This window comes from Mauremys reevesii, linkage group 8 (genome assembly GCF_016161935.1).
Source record: "Mauremys reevesii isolate NIE-2019 linkage group 8, ASM1616193v1, whole genome shotgun sequence".
Classification (NCBI taxonomy): Eukaryota; Metazoa; Chordata; order Testudines; family Geoemydidae; genus Mauremys; species Mauremys reevesii.
This window is the reverse complement of record NC_052630.1, coordinates 62400128-62419551: the sequence shown is the minus strand read 5'-3', so window position 1 is coordinate 62419551 and position 19424 is coordinate 62400128. Positions and strand designations below refer to the sequence as shown.

Here is a 19424-nt window from a genome sequence, read left to right as displayed (position 1 = left end):
CCAGTGCCATTCCTTCTGCAGAAAAGTCACCTGCTGGTTATCACTAATATGCAAAATTGAAGAAATGCGGTTGTGAAGTTTGGTTTACAGGTACCCAAAGTTCAGGCACTTATCCATAATATCTGAAGCAGTTGATGTAGCAAAACAGGACAGAAAGATCATAAGAAGAGAGCCCCTTTAAAGTTGTGAATGTACAATGAAATTAAAAATTCTTGATGTCTGAGGCCTTCGTATTTTGTTTCAATGTTGCAATATTGGACCAATTTTACAGAAAATAATAAAACCCTGAGAAATTTCAGAGGCGATTTAAACTCAAAATGGGCTTGAGGATTTCCAACCCCACCCCCCATATCTGACATTTCATATCAGTGAAACATACAAAACCTTGAAATGTGAAATGTTTCTTAGTAAAACTCAATCATTACTACACCAAAACATTAGAAATATTTGTGTTAAGCTATAGCCTGGAGTTATATTTTTATGTATTTTTTATGCTACATTTCATTTGAGAACTATTATCATGCAAGATTACTGGCACTTCCTACATATGTTCATGGTAGAAAGATAAAAAAAATTCAAGATATTTTACAACTTCTCTCACAGTTCTGACCAGACTCATGATGAAAACAGTAAAAGTATATATATATATATATATATAAGAGCAATGAACCTGAACTTTCACCCAAAATGCAAACCAACCCCTTTTGGGGGTTGAAAAATTAAGATATTTTGGGGTTGGTTTGCATTTTGGGTGAAAGTTCAGGTTCATTGCTCTTTTATCCAAACCTGTTCATCTGTCCTTGCTAGTTGCTTTTTTAGCGCAGGTAATAAACCATTCCTGAATCAGATGCTGTTATACTACAGAGTTTCTCAAAATGGTAATTCCAACCATGACATTCCTTTAAGTTGTTTATTAATAATTATTATTATTGACTAACTTTTACCCTGACAAATAAAAGTCTTCTTTTGTAATACAGTGAATTATAATCTTTAATGCTGGCTGTTGTGACATTATAATGAGTTACCATAAGTTACTTGTGGAGACATTCCTTAAGTTTAAGATATTACATCCCTTCTACCACTAACTCCTATAATAAGTTAACTAGGGCCTTCCCCTCCTGCTTTAAAATTTTCTAGGATTTTTAAATATTTTTCTAGATTTTTCATTCACATCATGAAAAATACCATGGATCTGTTCCATGCCAAGCACAGTTTATTTCATTTCAAATTAAAACCATATTTTATGTGACTATTGGACCATTAAAAAAGCTACATTTTTTTTACGGAAAACACACATAATAGGATTTTGCATTTGTTACAATAATTTAAAGGAAAAAATACTTTTTTGCAATATAATAATCTTGTCTACCCATGGGCTTTCCCCTCATCGTTGTTCCTTTAAATGTAGCTAATGTTAATAAAAGAGGCTCAATGGCACTAGGTCCTCTGTTTACCTCTACTTATCTATGGGTAGAGTTCTCAACTTTGACTTGGACAGATCATTTCTTTGGGAGGGTATATTAGTTTTATGCCTTCTCAGCCCTTGTCTTTTCTGCTTTTAGAGAGTGATGTTAACCACATATGCTATAGCACTATATGATTAGAATAAAGCTGATGTGGGGGTGGGGGTGGATCACTGTTCTGATGCTACAGGAGCAGTTTCCAATGTAGAGAGTAGAATGTGAAATCAGGTCTCCAAACAGATGTAGTAACTAAACTACACATGTGATTGAACAATCTGTGTTGTACAATTACAGCAGGTAGCTAGAAGTAAATAGGATATATCATATTTTTAAAATGCTTTGTATCCATGAATTGTACTCTCAGAATTCTTTATACAGATAGCTAAATGGTTGCAATCTCTGTCCTGTTTTACCTCTATTCTCTGTATGTTCAGGGTCTTTGTAGAGGCTTGTGAAATATGCACCAGGTACAATGTTATCTGTGCTGAAGCCTAACAAGATGTTTCTGTGTCTGGCAAAACATATATCCTGCTAGATAACAGAAATATGTAAAGTGTGCTAATATGGTGTTAGCCAATATCAATATTATATATAATATCAAGTATGTTTTTATAGAACTGTTAATTGTATTTGCGGTAAACTCTTCCTGGAATGGTTTTCACTTATGCTAAGACTGGTTAACTGAGGGGATATATGAAATGTTGTAACTTCAGTGCCAGGTACAGAGATATACCAGAAAGATATGATGAAAATGAATAGTCTTGTTGATGATGATTCCACCAAGGTGCAGATGTGTCTCAAATTTTGCTGACTTCTGGAAAATTAAGCCCAAAACAAGAAACTAGCTGGTAAATCTTGGGTAATGTACAAAAAGTTCCATCAATTGTAAACAAGTTTCTCATAAATATCAATAGGCTTGAATGCTTGTCTTTGAAGCCGACCCTATTATGTGAGATATTATTCTGCAAACTGCATCCCAGGGTAGTTTACAGCTTCTATTCATTTCATGTTGTCTTGTCTTTGATAGGATTCTATCAGCGATTTAATAACTGTTACTTAGGGCTTGTCTACACAGAAACATTCAGGAAAATTAATCCAAATTAGCTAAATGTGTGAATTCAAAATGTATTAGTTAAATAGCATTAAACCCTTGTGTGGATATTCATTCAGAATTAAAAGTAGTCTTAAATCAGTTTAGCTTAATTAAATTTAGCTTTGGAAGTGAATTAAACTAAACTTTATTAAGGCCACTTTAATTCTGAATGAGTGTCCACACAAGGGTTTAATGAAGTTTAACTAATCCACTTTGAATTCACACATTTAGTTAATTTGGATTAATTTTCCTGAGTATCTCTGTGGAGACAAGCTCTTTAAATGCTTTTACAAATAATGGGTAAAATTTTCAAGAGCACCCACTGACTTTCAATGAAACGTAGGCTCAAAAGTATTAATTCCCATTGATTTCAATGAAAGTTTGGTGCCTAAATACTTGAAGGTCTAGGCCAGTGGTGGGCAATCTGCATCCCATCAGGGTAATCTGACTGTTGGACATGAGACATTTTGCTGAAGTTGACTGTCCACAGACACAATCCCCTGCAACTCCCAGTGGCCGCAGTTCACTGTTCCCAGTCACTGTGAGCTGCGGGCAGCCATCGCTCCAGACAGTTAACGTCAGCAAAATGTCTCACAGCCTGCAATCAGACTACCCCGACGAGCACAGGTTGCCCGCCACTGATCTACGCCCAAGTCACTTTAGAAAATGGAATTTAGGCTCCTAACTCATGTAGGTGCGTTTGAAAATTTTACCCAGTATCTAGCAGATTTTAACTTCCAATTTCCTGATATAGTCCATTGAAAAAAGAATATATTTGTGGGAGAATTAGGAGTAGTTGGGACAACTTGTATATGATATGGGTCTAAAATTGTTAATGGTGCTATGTGCAGGTAGCTGCATGCAGGAAGTGATCAGTTGTACTCCCAGCCAACAGAGCAAGTGAACTTGGACACTTGATTTCTGGAACAAGTAATTTGAGGAGAAAAGACTTTTTTGCATGATGAAAAAAGTATCTAATATTTGAATGGGAAACCACCAAAGAACTCAATGGACGTGATTTTCCACTGCAATGCACTTATGTAATCATCTACTCCAGTTCTAATTTGGTAGCATTTTATGTGCACTCTGCACTTGTGCAAGATTAGGCCTGTGTTGTTGCAGGAAATGGTGCCAGAAATTCTGTGGTCATATGGAAGGGGTTAAATTAAAGGGTAAATTGTTTGCTCCACTATGTACAGTTGATGGCAATATTATGTGCAAGTTCATAGTCTGGAAAACAAGGGAGGTCATGCAGATGTCAGAAGTAACAACTTATATAAAACATTGTCAGAAATAGGCAGAATTAGTTTTAAAAGTTTATTTTATTTAAAACTGTGAAGGTACTCAAACTGAATAACCGATTTCAATAGAAATTTTGCTTGCATAAGGAATATCAAATAGAACTTTGCATAGGAAAAATGAAAAGGAAATTTGAACAATGCGGGTGGGGGAAGTGAGAGAAGCAACAGAAGTAACAAAACAAAACCCAACAATCTCAAAATTGGAATAAGGCAAATGTAGAGCAAAGGAAGACTGAACCATAAACTGCTATTCCACCTACAAAAATCACCACATAGCCTGTGTGAAAAAAAGGAGCAAGAATGAGGTGCAACAATAGCAGCAGCAGAAGGGAAGAGCAAATATAGAAACAACGGCAGCGGTACAATCTAAACATCAATACATTCACCCAAAAAGCTCTTTAGGAAGCAAAATCATAGGAAAATCATGTCTTACATCTTTTAAATCAGTCCTTGTCCTGAACAGCATCACTGCCACAAAGTGAATGAGCAAAAAAAAATCAGTAAGTTGTTCTGCAGGTGCTGTTGAAGGAAAATATAGTGATGTTATTGATGACACTGCTAATTTATTTAGCAGACGATTTATAATGGTAATGAGGATCAGAATTTACCTGTCATGTTTAAATCATCCATCAGATATATGGTACCTTGGGAAATGGGCATGCTGTTAGCCTGTAGCTAATTTTAGTGTCTATCTTAGCCTGATTTATTTGCTTAGTTATTTCATGTACTAAAAAACAAAAAAGTTTTGTTTGGTCTGGCTTTTATAGCTGTTGGAATACAGACCCTAAGGCCTGGTATACACTAGGACTTTAATTCGAATTTAGCAGCGTTAATTCGAATTAACCGTGCACCCGTCCACACCAGGAAGCCATTTAATTCGACATAGAGGGCTCTTTAGTTCGAATTCTGTACTCCTCCCCGACGAGGGGAGTAGCGCTAAATTCGACATGGCTATGTCGAATTAGACTAGGTGTGGATGCAAATCAAACTTAGTAGCTCCGGGAGCTATCCCACAGTGCACCACTCTGTTGACGCTCTGGACAGCAGTCTGAGCTTGGATGCTCTGACCAGCCACACAGGAAAAGTCCCGGGAAAATTTGAATTCCTTTTCCTGTCTGGACAGTTAGAATCTCATTTCGTGGTTGGACATTGGGGCTAGCTCAGCAGCACCGGCAGCAATGCAGAGCTCTCCAGCAGAGGAGTTCATGTAATCTCTGAATAGAAAGAGGGACCCAGCATAGAGTGACCGGGAAGTCTTGGATCTGATCGGTGTGTGGGGCGATGAGTCTGTGCTTTCAGAGCTGCGCTCCAAAAAACGGAATGCAGAGACCTACGGGAAGGTCTCCAAAGCCATGAGAGACAGAGTATACAGGCGGGATGCAATGCAGCGCCGCGTGAAAATCAAGGACCCCAGACAAGGCTACCAAAAAATCAAAGCGGCAAACGGACGCTACAGAGCCTGCCACCAGTGCCCCACCAGTGACCATGGACTCTGACGATGGGACAGTGTCAACGGCCAGTTCCTCGGCGATGTTCGCGGACGGGGAAGATGAGGAAGGGTTTGTGGAGGATGAGGCAGGCGACAGCGCTTACAACGCTGGTTTCCCCGACAGCCAGGATCTCTTCATCACCCTCACGGAGATCCCCTACCAACCCTCCCCGGCTGTGAACCCGGACCCTGAATCAGGGGAAGGAGCAGTCGGTAAGTGCTTTAAACATGTAAACTTTTATTCTTAATATAACAGGAATCTGAAGTATGTGTAAAGGAGGTCTCTATATCTATGGGGATAGAATAGAAATCATCCAGGGAGATCTCCACGAAGCTCTCCAGGAGGAAATCGAAAAGCCTCCGCAGGAGGTTCCTGGGGAGAGCTGCCTTACTGGGTGCTCCGTGGTAGCACAATTTTCCGCGCCAGGCTTTATTGAGGTTTTCTGGGAGCATTGCCTCCATAATACTGGCAGCATAGGCCCCTGCTTTGTGCTGGCTTTCACGCAGCATGCACTCTCTATCTCCTTCAGTGACCCTCCTCAGGGCGATCTCGCTCGGTGACTCCTGCATCTAATTAGGAAAATTACCATAATGTTACGCCTGGTCCAAAGTATTTTTAAAAAATCTTTGGACAGACGGCGTAGCAGAGAGTCAGCACGCTGCTGCGTGACAAGCATAACGGAAAGCCAAAGAATCAAATGGACGCTTATGGAGGAAGGGGGGACTGAGGACGCAAGGTATCCCACAGTTCCTGCAGTCTCCGAAAAGCATTTGCATTCTTGGCTGATCTCCCAATACCTGTATGGTCAAACACATTGTCCGCGGCGGTTCAGGGCATAGTTCATCAATGTACCCCCCTCCCCCACCCCCAGAAGGAAAAGGAAAAGAAATCGTCTCTTGACTCTTTTAAATGTCACCCTATGTGTACTGAATGCTGCTGGTAGACGCGATGCTGCGTCACTGTACTGTAGCATCCTTCCCCCCCGCCCCCTTGGGTGGCTGACGGTGCAATATGACTGATATCCGTCGTCATCATCATCAGCCTTGCTGTAGATGGTGTAGTGCAATACGACTGGTACCCGTCCTCATCATCAGCCCATAAGTAGATGGCCTGCTAACCGTCTTCATCATAGCAACAGGGGGCTGAGCTCCATCAGCCCCCGCCCTTCATGTGTAAAGAAAAGATTCTGTACTGCCTGGATTGTCATAGCAGCAGGATGCTGTTTTCCTCTCCCACCACACTGCTTAATGTCCTGTCTAGACAATCATAGCAGCTGGAGGCTGCCTTCCCCTCATTTCATTTCAGTAACAAGTCACTGTTTCTTATTCCTGCATTCTTCATTACTTCAGCACACAAATCAGGGGACACTGCAACGATAGCCCGGGAAGGCTGGGGGAGGAGGGAAGCAACAGGTGGGGTTGTTGCAGGAGCACCCCCTGTGAATGCCAAGCAGCTCATCATCCCTGCATAATCTGACACAGAGCGGCTGTGCTCTCTGGTTCTCTGAAACACTGGATCTCTACTACACTAGCCCCATCTTCTATGCAGGAATTATTCTATTTTTAGATACCATAAAGGAGGGATTGACTCGGGGAGTCATTTCCAGTTTTGTCTTTTGTGCCCCCGGCTGATCTCGGCCAGGGGCACCTATGACAGCAGCAGAAGGTATAATGCAATACAGCTGGTAACCATCATCATGCCAATTTACAATGGCATGGTAGATGGTACAATATGGCTGATAACCATCTCTGCTGTCATGCAAAAGCAAATGAATGCTGCTGTGTAGCGTTGCAGAATCGCCTCTGTCCGTGGCATCTAGTAAACATACGGTGACAGTGACAAAAGGCAAAACAGGCTCCATGGTTGCCACGCTATGGCGTCTGCCAGGGTAATCCAGGGAAAACGGGCTCGAAATGATTGTCTGCCGTTGCTTTCCCGGAGGAAGGAATGAGTGACTACATCTACCCAGAACCACCCGCGACAATGAAATTTGCACCATCAGGCACTGGGATCTCAACCCATAATTCCAAGGGTCGGGGGACACTGCGATGGGGTGGAACAGGGGCAGAGTTTATGCTTTCCGGATTGCCTGCAGCGGGAGTGCGCACGAGATAGGTGCTGTGCATGCTCTTGTTCACAGACACAGACTAGACTGTGTTCATTGTTCGCAAAAATGTATCTTTGCAAGGAATTCACTCCCTTTTCCCCATCACACAGCTTCGACTGTCTCCAGATCTGCCACAGCATCCCCTTCACAGAGGCTGGCAAAGATTAGGCGGCGAAAGAAAAAGACACGGGACGAGATGTTCGCTGAATTTATGGGCTGCTCCCGAGACGAGGCAGACCAGCAGAGCCAGTGGAGGGAGACCCTCTCTCTGTATCAGCGCTCACACAGCGAATGGGAGGAGAGGTGGCGTGAGGAAGACAAGCAGGCGACTCAAACGCTGCTTGGACTAATGAGGGAGCAAACGGACACGCTCCGGCGCCTTGTGGATGTTCTGCAGGACCGCAGGCAGGAGGACAGAGCCCCCCTGCAGTGTATCTGCAACCGCCCTCCCCCGCCACAAAGTCCCATACCCCCCTCACCCAAAATAACCAGAAGGAGGGGCGCCAGGGGCCGTGAAAACTGTCACTGCACCCCAGCAGAGTGCTCAAGTACCCAAAAGCTCTAATACCCTAAATTTTGAGAAGTCCTTTCCTTCCCGCCTCACCCAAGCCCCCGTCCCAGTTTCATCCCCTAACTGTCTAGTTGATAAAAAAAAATACTTTTCTGTTAATTACTGTTTCCGTCATGTTCTTTTAGAGGAGACTGTGTTTGAAGGGGGGGAAGGGGGTTGGTAATTGGACAGCACAATCACCTTTACCAGGGTACAGACACGGGGGCAGGATCAGCAGCAGGTCACACACACAGTGCAGTCAGTAGGCACCCTGGTCAGTACGGGAGGTGGTTTGCAGTTTCTGTGTGGGTGGGGGGGTACGTGACTTTGTAGCGGGGGAGGGGGGTTACAGATCTCATGCAACGGTCACTGTCCTGGACCACAGAGCCACGCAGCAGAGGAATCTGTATCCATCCTCCCCCGCCACAAGGCCACATAGCCCCCGCACACAGAGTCCCAAAAAGGAGGGATGGCAGGCTCCGTTGAAATAGGGTGACCAGATGTCCCGATTTTATAGGGACAGTCCCAATATTTGGGGTTTTTTTTCATATGGGCTCCTATTACCCCCCCACCCCGTCCCGATTTTTCATACTTGCTGTCTGGTCACCCTACGTTGAAACAACCAGTCCGGCACTGCAGACCGCTCTGGGAGCAGGAGCCTGTCATTCTTCGAGTTTAGAGGCGGTCTTTACATCACCGCACACCCTACGCAGCACAGTCCGTGTCCCAGTTTCAACCCTTTAACGCAAAGTCATCAATAAAGAAACCTTTGTAAAGTTACAGTGGAACATGTATTTTATTTTTAAACGTGTGTTGGAAGTGGGGGAAGCGGGGTGGACGGGGTATGTAACTGCAGATGCTAGTCAACAGTAACTTGGTAAAGAAACAGGGGCAGGTTCAGCTTCTCTGTAAAGAAACTGAACAGTCACAGGTCACGCTGCTTGCTGCTCGCTGGTACTTGAAGAGTTCCTTGTTGCTGTGCAAGGCGCCTGCATAGGACTTCACGAGCCAGGGCATTAGCGGGTAGGCTGGGTCCCCGAGGATCACTATAGGCATCTGCACATCCCCAAGAGTTATTTTGTGGTCCGGGAAGAAACTACCTTCCTGCAGGCGTCTAAACAGAGCAGAGTTCCTGAAAACACGCACGTCATGAACTTTGCCTGGCCACCCGACGTTGATGTTGGTAAAACGTCCCCCATGGTCCACCAGTGCTCGCAGCACCATTTAAAAGTAGCCCTATTTCTCAGCAGCTGTCTGTGGAAGAGGTGGACCATAAGGTGCGAGGAGTTGACAACAGCCATAACTGCAGCGGGCCCCGTGCTCGCAGTGCTGTGGTGCCTGCGCTGTCACTGAGCAGAAAAGTGCACGAACAGATTGCCCGCAGGCGCTTTCAGGGAGGGAGGGAGGGCGTGATTGACGGTTCAATGATGACAGTTACCCAAAACCACCCTCGACACATTTTTTCCCCCAGCATGCATTGGGGGGAAATCCCAGAATTCCAATGGGCAGCGGGGAGTGTGGGAACTGTGGAATAGCTTCCCACAGTGCACCGCTTCCAAAGTCGACGCTGGCCCCGTTACTGTGGACTCACACAGTCGAATTAGTGTATTTAGTGTGGATACACAAATTCGACTTCATAACATCGATTCCACAAATTCGACTTAAGTTGATTCGAAATAATCTTGTAGTGTAGACATACCCTTAGATTCCATCTACATACTTTGGTTTGGCGTACAGTTTATTTTATGTAGGTTAAGTGAGTGGGAAAAGCATGATTTGAGGGTTCCTTATACATATATTGTTTTATAACTGTGTTAATAAAAAGTTATTCAGATAAATGTGCACAATATCGTCAAAGTCTGAATCACATCTTGTAAGCTGTAAATTTCCCTTTGTGACTCACTCATCTACTTTAATCAATAAATGACACTACTGCAGAAGGTATTTTTCTCATATAGAGGTCTATAATATATAGAATTAATAATGTACAAAATGTGTTTTCAATACAAATTATACTGGGCTGGAAAGTTTTGTATCAAACATTTTATTGACCAGTATTAAGTGATACAGTGTACTGCGGAGAAGAATAATTAAGAAGATGTAAGCTTAATCTCTTCACAGTTTACAACAGCCAAGTCAGCACTTTAATGCATAGCGTCAAGTGAAGCATAATCTGTGCTCAATAAATCTCTAGCCAAAAATAAATAAAATTAAAAGAAACAGTCACTAAGGCATGAATACTTATAGCTGATCTAGCTAGCATAAATGTATATAGATTTCTTGATATACATTCAAGGCTGTCTGAATGTGCACTTTTGAGCAATGCTTCAGTATTTTTACATTTGGTCCTCCTGATTTAGTCAAAAAAGTAATTTGCATATATAGAAGTAAAGATTTTGTATACACTTCAGTATTTCCAAGGGATTCTTCCTAACAAAAGAAGAGACTTCTTTTCCCCCTACATTTCCAGAAACAGTGTCTAGACAAAAATATCTTTATAGTTTCATCTGCCTTGCGGAGGCAGGAGAGAAGTCTGCATACTTTCCATTGACATGGAGAGCAAAAAGCACTTGTGTCAAAATTACATGCATTCTCATGTGAATACAGCCTTCCAGAGATGGTATGTAACCAGAGAGCACTAATTTAGTATCAGGAATACAGGAATTCCAGCAACTATGACACCTCCCAGGTGGCTGCTTGCCAGAACATCTTGATGGGTGTATAGTCTATCCAATTTGGATTCTTATTTGACCACTTGGGATTCTCTAGTTTAATAAACAGTAGCACATGTACAAAAATTCCCTGGTATTTTTTGCATAGTTATTTATGGCAAAATAAAGCAGAACAATGTAAAATTATAGAAAGATTGTCACTGCCAACCTGCTCCTCAGCACAGGGTTAGGACTGCACTTGAAATATTTGTTTTCTTCCTAGTGTCAACTCCATCTGTTAATAAATTTAACTTTATTGATTCATACTGATTACTAACTCCAATACAACAGCAGATCTCCCAGGTCTCCAGCCTGTTAGCAGTAACCAAGAATTTTGATCCCACCGGTCTGCCCAGCCAGGGGTGCTGCCGGGCGCCGGTCCCACGCCTTCACGGGACCTCCCGCAGACGTGCCGCTGGTCCCGCGCCTATGGTGGAGCTTCCGTAGGCATGCCTGCGGGAGGTCCACACGAGCCGCGGGACCAGCGCACCCGCCGCAGTCATGCCTGTGGGAGGTCCGGTCGTCCCGCGGCTCCGTTGGACCTCCCACAGGCATGACTGCGGAAGGTCCACCGGACCCGCCTGCCGCCCTCCCATTAAAATGGCGCGCTGGGGTCTGGAGCCGGCCCTGTGCCCAGCCTCTCTGTGTTCTCGACCCTCACCCTCTTTATCTGCCCATCTTCACCCCATCTCCTAACCTCACTGTTCTCATACTTGAATTCTCCTTTCAGCCTGTCTCTTCTCTAGCCCATTCCTCTCCATCTCCCTGCCTTCCACTAATCTCCTCCTTTTTAAAAAAAAATCAAATAATTTTCAACCTTAATTTAATAAGACTAAAGAAAATTGAGTTTAGATTTGGTAATTTTAAAGACACAATATACCAAATAACCACATTGCTTTATCTTTGTAACCTTTGTGCTTGTTGTGTATTTGGTTGTTGTGGTAATAGAATCTTGTGTTGTTATGGCAACTGAGTTAGATTATTAGGGGATAGCCCAGCCAGTTTTGGCTGGCTATTGGTTAGTTCTGGTGTGGCAAAAAATGGCTGCTTCAAGGTTTACAGCTCTCTGTGTCTCCAGTGATTTCTTCCTAAAACTGTTGCCCCCAAGGATATAACAGTGCTCTACTCATCTCCCTTTGCTCCTCCCATCTATGTTTTCTTCCCATTCCCTCCACGTTAATTTTCCCTCCCAACTCATTTCCCCTTTCTTCCCAATATCCCATGTGTGTTCTTATTCCAATACGCTCCATTTCTAGATCTTCCCTTTCAGATGTTTCCTTCCTTTTCTGAAGCTCTGGCATGTTTTGGTGCCTAAACCTCCCACTTCCACTGCTGGCTGCCCTCCCAGATCTGGCTTTCAGTAATTACTTTGGGAAACAAATTAATGCAGCACCTGCTGTCAACTAAGAGTGTCTTGGACTGAAGATGTGTTAACTCGTCATCTGCTAGCAAACGGTTAAATCTAAAATGCTGTCCTTACTTGACCCCATTGTGTCAATGCATTTCAACAGCACACCAAATATGATAACATTCTATGGAGATCTCTGCAAAACTGAAGCACAATGTGTTGAGCTAAAAACATGTCTCATGCAAAGATTAGTAGCTTATCCCCTTTCTTTTTAATTAGAAACTAAATGAGTTTTTAGCATAAAATAAATGCATGTATGTCATTTGGAGGGACTCAGTCTAAATGAATCTGCAACACTATGATGCTTTAAAAGACAAAAGCAATCTTACTGCCAAAAATGTGTTGTGATTTCCATGGCAAAAGTAGTCACTAATTTTGAAGAGCCAACCAGAGAGTCTGACTTTGAGAGGTTCTGAGCACACAACTCCAAATGCAGTGGACGGGAACTCTGGATCCCGACAACCTATCAGAACCAGATCCACATCTCAGTTTGAGATCTCAAAAATGGAGCCACCCAAATTCAGTGACCCTATAGAAAATTGACTGTTAATGTTTGAAACCTGAGGTAACACCAATAACAAATTGGGTATAGCTGAAATGAACAGTTCACATAGCCTGAAGAGTATTTGTCCAATCTATGTATGTGAATGAATAATGAACACATGAGAAGAAAATCAGGATTGGTTTGCAAACAATTTTTGCACCAAGGAGCTAAATTAAATTATTTTCAAAATGGGTGCCGACGGTTATGCTCCTAAATTAATATTTTGGCACCTATAAGCATCCAGATTTTCAAGAGCAATGGACATTCAGCAATTTCCATTGAACTCAATGGGGGAAATTATATATATCTGGTACTGGACATTCCTGCAGGAAACAATGTAATATCAATGTCTTTGTAGCCATTATGTGCCTACTCTAATTTCACCACTGAAACTCTAGCAATGCTGGATACGGCATTGTGTTAATGGAAGAGTTAATGTTTAAATTAATGTCAGAATGAAAGGGACCAAATATAGAGTCCATCTTTATAAAAGGGAAGAAGGAAAATCCAGGGAACTACAGACTGGTCGGCCTCAGCTCAGTCCCTGGAAAAATCATGGAGCAGGTCCTCAAGCAATCCATTTTGAAGCTCTTGGAGGAGAGGAAGGTGATCGGGAACAGTCAACTTGGATTCGGCAATGGTAGGTCATGACTGACCAACCTGATTGCCTTCTATGAGATAACTGGCTCTGTGGATATGGGGAAAGCAGTGGACATGATATATCTGGACTTTAGCAAAGCTTCTGATACAGTCTCCCACAGTATTCTTGCCAGCAAGTTAAAAAAGTATGGATTGGATGAATGGACTATAAAGTGGATAGAAAGCTGACTAGATCGTCAGGCTCAACAGGTAGTGATCAACGGCTCAATGTCTAGTTGGCAAGTGGAGTGCCCCAGGGGTCGGTTTTCTTCAACATCTTCATTAATGATCTGAATGATGGGATGGATTGCACCGTCAGAAAATTTGCGGATGACACTAAGCTGGGGGGAGAGGTAGATATGCTGGAGGATAGGGATAGGGTCCAGAGTGACCTAGACAAATTGGAGGATTGGGCCAAAAGAAAGCTGATGAAGTTCAACAAGGACAAGTGCAGTGTCCTGTCCTTAGGATGGAAGAATCCCATGCACTGCTACAGGCTGGGGAACAGTGTGCCCTTATTACCAAGAAGGCTAATGGCATATTGGGCTGCATTAGTAGGAGCATTGCCAGCAGATTGAGGGAAGTGATTATTCTCCTCTATTCAGCACTGGTGAGGCCACACCTGGAATACTGCATCCAGTTCCCCCCCCCACACACACACACTACAGAAAGGATGTGGACAAATTTGAGATAGTCCAGCAGAGTGCAACGAAAATGATCAGGGGGCTGGGTCACATGACTTATGAGGAGAGGCTGAGGGAACTGGGCTTATTTAGTCTGCAGAAGAGGAGAGTGAGCGGGGATTTGATAGCAGCCTTCAACTACCTGAAACAAGGGGGGTTCCAAAGAGGATGGAGTTAGGCTCTTCTCAGTGGTGGCAGATGACAGAACAAGGAGCAATGGTCTCAAGTTGCAGTGGGGGAAGTCTAGGTTGGATATTAGGAAACACTATTTCACCAAGAGGGTGGTGAAGCACTGGAATGGGTTACCTAGGGAGGTGGTGGAATCTCTATCCTTACAGGTTTTTAAGGCCTGACTTGACAAAGCCCTGGCTGGGATGATTTAGTTTGGGTTGGTCCTACTTTGAGCAGGGAGTTGGACTCAATGATCTCCCGAGGTCTCTTCCAACCCTAATCCTCTATGATTCTATGATTTCATGGATCAAGTATGTCTTAGTAAGTAGTGCTTATTTAAACAAAGAATGCTTTAAGAATCAGCCCTTGTTAATAAAAAGTTTCTGCCTGCTGTATAAAATCTTTCTTAGGGGATATTAATCATGATGTGGCTGCTGGATACAACTCCAGGAACAAGGTTTTCAGTCAACTGTGTTGCTGTGGGCTTTTCAGGGACAAATTTGTTTGGAAATCCTTTTTCCATACAACACAAATAACTTATGGAACTCATTGCAATGGGATGTTGTGATGTCCAAAAGAATAGCCAGGTTCAAAAAATCACTGGCTACATTAATGTAGGATAGGTCCATCAATGGCAATTGGACAAGATGATCAGGGACACATTTTGATGCTCACAGAGACCCCTAAACCCCTGACTACCAGAAGCCACAAGTGGAAGATGGGGTGGATCACTCCATAATGGCTCTGGTCTGTATATTCCCTCAAAGCTCTGGTCTGGGGTATAGTTTGGAGACAGAAAACTGGGCAAGATGGACCACGGTCTGATCCAATATGGCAGCTCATATGTTCTGATAAAGGATCATAAGACCCACATCCTTGTGCACTGATGAAAGAATCAAGGAAGGATACTATTCGTGTTTTAGAAGGAGACATTTTCAACATGCATAATAGATGTTAGAGTCTACCCAACAGAGCAGGAGGTTATTGTCAATTAGAGATCAGTGAAGTGGACAGGCTAACTTCTGGTTATATACACAGCACCTTGTACATTGTTGATATAGATTGATAGAAAAATAGAGGTACAAGAGGTTTTTTTTTAACAAACATCCAAGGTAACTAGAAAACAAATCAAATACTTTCTCCCCGCCTCATTAGATGTGTATTGTGAGAAAGTTCCTCCTCTGCCTTGGTGGGTCCTGTGCTTTCAGGTGGATTTGCTTACCTCAGAGGTTCACGGGAGCCCTCAGTCTGGCCACTTTTGACACTGGCTCAGACCTGCTGTTCACTCAGCTAACCTCATCCCTGGCCAGCATGGGGGAAAGGGAGGAGAACAATCCCTGTAGTCTCTGTTGTCCCACCTAGTGGGCTGGAGACAGGCAAGAGACCTTGCCCTCTGATATGACTCACAGTCCAGGTCAACTCCTCTTGTGTCGGATAGGAAGTTGGGGGAATGGGGAGAACCCGGGCCTGCCCTCTACTCTGGGTTCCAGCCCAGGGCCCTGTGGATCACAGCTGTCTACATCTCCTGTAACAGCTGTGTGACAACTATAATTCCCTGGGCCACTTCCCCATGACCTCCCCACAGCATCTTCTTTATCTTCACTGCAGGACCTTCTGCCTGATGGTGTTTGTATTCCTCAGTCCTCCAGCAGCATGTCCTCTCACTCCCAGCTCCTTACGTGCCTCTCCCTAACTGAAGGGAGGTCAGTTTTATCATATTAAATGTTTTATGCAATTAAAAATGGAATATTTGAATAAATATCTGCATTGTCTGTAGTATAATTACAGTATGTGGTGACAAAAGCCTTTCTAATTTTCAGATAATTAGGAAGAATGTTTTCTTTTTCTACCTGCATTAATAGCAAACAGCCCAAATCACATTATCCACAAATTATTCTGTTCAGTAGCTCAGAAATAGGTCTGACTCTAGTAAATGTCATATGACAAGAATTAAAAAGAGTTTCTTAATCACAATGCACATGGAATATTTACCCTAATAGTAAAAGAGAAGTATGAAATTTACCTCTGTAATATTTTAATGTCATACTTTCTTTCACCTGGAACAGTTCTAATATTAATGAAAATCAAAAAGTCATAGAATATTGAAACTTTTGACTGTCTCAAGAATACACAATTATGTTTAAAACTCTAAAATATTTACTGTCAAATTCTAGAACACAATCATAACATAAAAAAACTTTCAGAGAATGCTGGAAAAAAAGACAATACTTAAGCAACTCACCGAAGCTTGATTATGTCTGTATCAAAGTATTTAATCATGAATGCCTAAAAATCCTTCATGAATGACTAAATATTCTTTGTATGATCCTTAAACACACATATACTGGTATAATACAGCTCAAGTTTATTACTAACAAGTTTATTCTAGTCAACATTTAATTTAATATATTTTACATATGTATATATGCACACCCCTGCTGTCACCTGCCTTACTGGAAAAGATAACATTGCCATAGCTTTATTTTTGTTTCGTTAATGAGGTTAAGTGCTTATTTGTGTCTAACAAAGGTTCAGAAGGTATACATGAATGTAGATTAATATAAGAACAAATTCTGAGCTGGAAAAACTTGTACTCATGTATATATTATTTGTCCATGCAAACACAAAGACCTATCACAGTTGAGAATGACTGGCACTTTTATCAGCCATTTTATCAGGGAAATCAAGGATTTAGTGGAATGGTGACTAAGGCCTCAAATCAGTAAAGTATTTAAGCAGGTGTTTGTGTCTCATTGAAGTCAATGTCTGGAATTTTCAAAGGAAAGAGAATTAGGTGTGCAACCCTCAATGGCTTTCAATAGGATTTGAGTGTTGAACTCTTTGAGGAACCTCTGAAAATTTTAGCCACTGTCAGTGTCCAGAATATTCTTAAAACTCAGAGGCCCAATTGTATTTTCCTCAATGGCACTTGAAAGACATACACATACACGCACAAACAAATCTCTTCTTTATAATTGCTACCAGATGCTTTACTCACGGAGACACATTTTTGGCCAATGGGGAAAGGCAGAATTTGGCCACTATATATTTTTTTGATTTATGGCACTTGCATATACTGAGTAGGGATGTTCCTTTGTAACTATTTTAAGTTTACCCAACTTTAACAAGCAAATCAATTCTATATCAGATATATTTATTCCAACCAACGTACTAGGGTTTATGTGTTTGTTTAAATAAATGTGGGAATTGTGGGAAGATGGCATTGGACATAGTGTCCATCGGGCCGCTGCTGCTGCCACCTCCGGTCTCCCCATCTCGGGGGCGTCCCGTGGAGCTTGGTGACACTCCTCCCCCCGCTGGACACAGAACAGGGCTGCCCCATGCCTCAGCCAGGAGCCCAGTCCCTGCAGCTTGAGGGCTCAGGCCCAACCCCGTGTGTGGCCAGTGCAGCCCCCACCAAGGGTTGGAGTGTGGGGCTGGGGAAGCAGGATGCAGGAGCAGGGTAGGCCCGGCTCGGGAGAGCGGTCAGCCCGCCCTGGGATCTGGGATAGCTGTGGCTGGTGGTCCCCTCCCTCGCCGCTGGCCCAGCTGGTCTCTAAGGGCCTGGCCTGGGGCAGCGCTGAGAACTGCGTGGTCCCTGGGAGCCCTGTGCTGGGGGGCACACAGAGGGTACTCTGCCCCAAGGAGCCGGGGCAGGCCTGGGAGAGAGCAGCAGTGTTTGCTCCCAGAGGGAGCCTGGCCCTCTCAGGTTGCCCTTATATAAATCCACGGTATACCCACATCTTGAATACTGCGTACAGATGTGGTCTCCACATCTCAAAAAAAGATATACTGGCAGTAGAAAAGGTTCAGGGAAGGGCAACTAAAATGAGTAGGGGTTGGGAAGGGGTCCCATATGAGGAGAGATTAAAGAGGCTAGGACTTTTCAGCTTGGAAAAGAGGAGACTAAGAGGGGGGATATGATAGAGATATAAAAAATCATGAGTGGTGTGGAGAAAGTGAATAAGGAAAAGTTATTTACTTGTTCCCATAATATAAGAACTAGGGGCCACCAAATGAAATTAATTGGCAGCAGGTTTAAAACAAATAAAAGGAAGTTCTTCTTCACATGGTGCACAGTCAACCTGTGGAACTCCTTGCCTGAGGAGGTTGTGAAGGCTAGGACTATAACAGGGTTTAAAAGAGAACTGGATAAATTCATGGAGGTTAAGTCCATTAATGGCTATTATCCAGGGTGGGTAAGGAATGGGGTCCCTAGCCTCTGTCTGTCAGAGGATGGAGATGGATGGCAGGAGAGAGAGACTACTTGATCATTGCCTGTTAGGTTCACTCCCTCTGGGACATCTGGCATTGGCCACTGTCAGCAGACAGGATGCTGGGCTGGATGGACCCTTGCTCTGACCCAGTAGGGCCATTCTTATGTTCTTATGTTATTGTGATGGGGCAAGGCCAGATGGCTACAGAAAAGTAGTGGGAGACAGATATATTAGCCCCAGGCTAAACAAATCCCTTTTACCAGGATAAGTAAATGGCAGCTGCTCGAGGTCAATTAAGACACCTGGGGCCAATTAAGGTCTTTCCAGAAGGCAGGGAGGATGCTAGGTTGATTGGGACACCTGAAGCCAATTAGGGGCTGCTGAAACTAGCTAAAAGCCTCCCAGTCAGTCAGTTAGGCATGCGTGTCAGGAGCTGAAGGAGGAAGCTATGCTGTTGGAGAAACTTAAGCAGTACAAATCCATATAAGGCACAAGGAAGGAATTATTAGCTAAATTGGAAAAGAGGGGGATCAGTATGAAAACTGAAAGGTGGATAAGGAACTGGTTAAAGGGGAGACTACAATGGGTCATTGTGAAAGGTGAACTGTCAGGGTGGAAGGAGGTTACTAGTGGAGTTCCTCAGGGCTCAGTTTTGGGACCAATCTTATTTAATCTTTTTGTTACTGACCTTGGCACAAAAAGTGGGAATGTGCTAATAAAGTTCGCGGATGACACAAAGCTGGGAGGTATTGCCAATACAGAGAGGAGCCAGGATATCCTACTGGAAGATCTAGCTGACCTTGTAAACTGGAGTAATAGTAATAGGATGAAATTTAATAGTGAAAAGTACGAGGTCATGCCTTTAGGGATTAATAACAATAATTTTTTTTATAAACTGGGGACACATCACTTGGAAGTAACTGAAGAGGAGAAGGACCTTGGAGTATTGGTTGATCACAAGATGACTATGAGCCACCAATGTGATATGGCTGTGAAAAAAGCTAATGCGGTCTTGGGATACATCAGGCGAGGTATTCTGGAGGTATT

General features: G+C 43.2%; 1 long non-coding RNA gene across 1 annotated transcript in view; it reads right to left on the bottom strand.

The window, feature by feature from the left end:
- LOC120370942 overlaps nucleotides 1–19424 on the bottom strand; it is a 54989-nt gene that overhangs the window by 18626 nt on the left and 16939 nt on the right. The gene's annotated exons all lie outside the window — the stretch shown is intronic.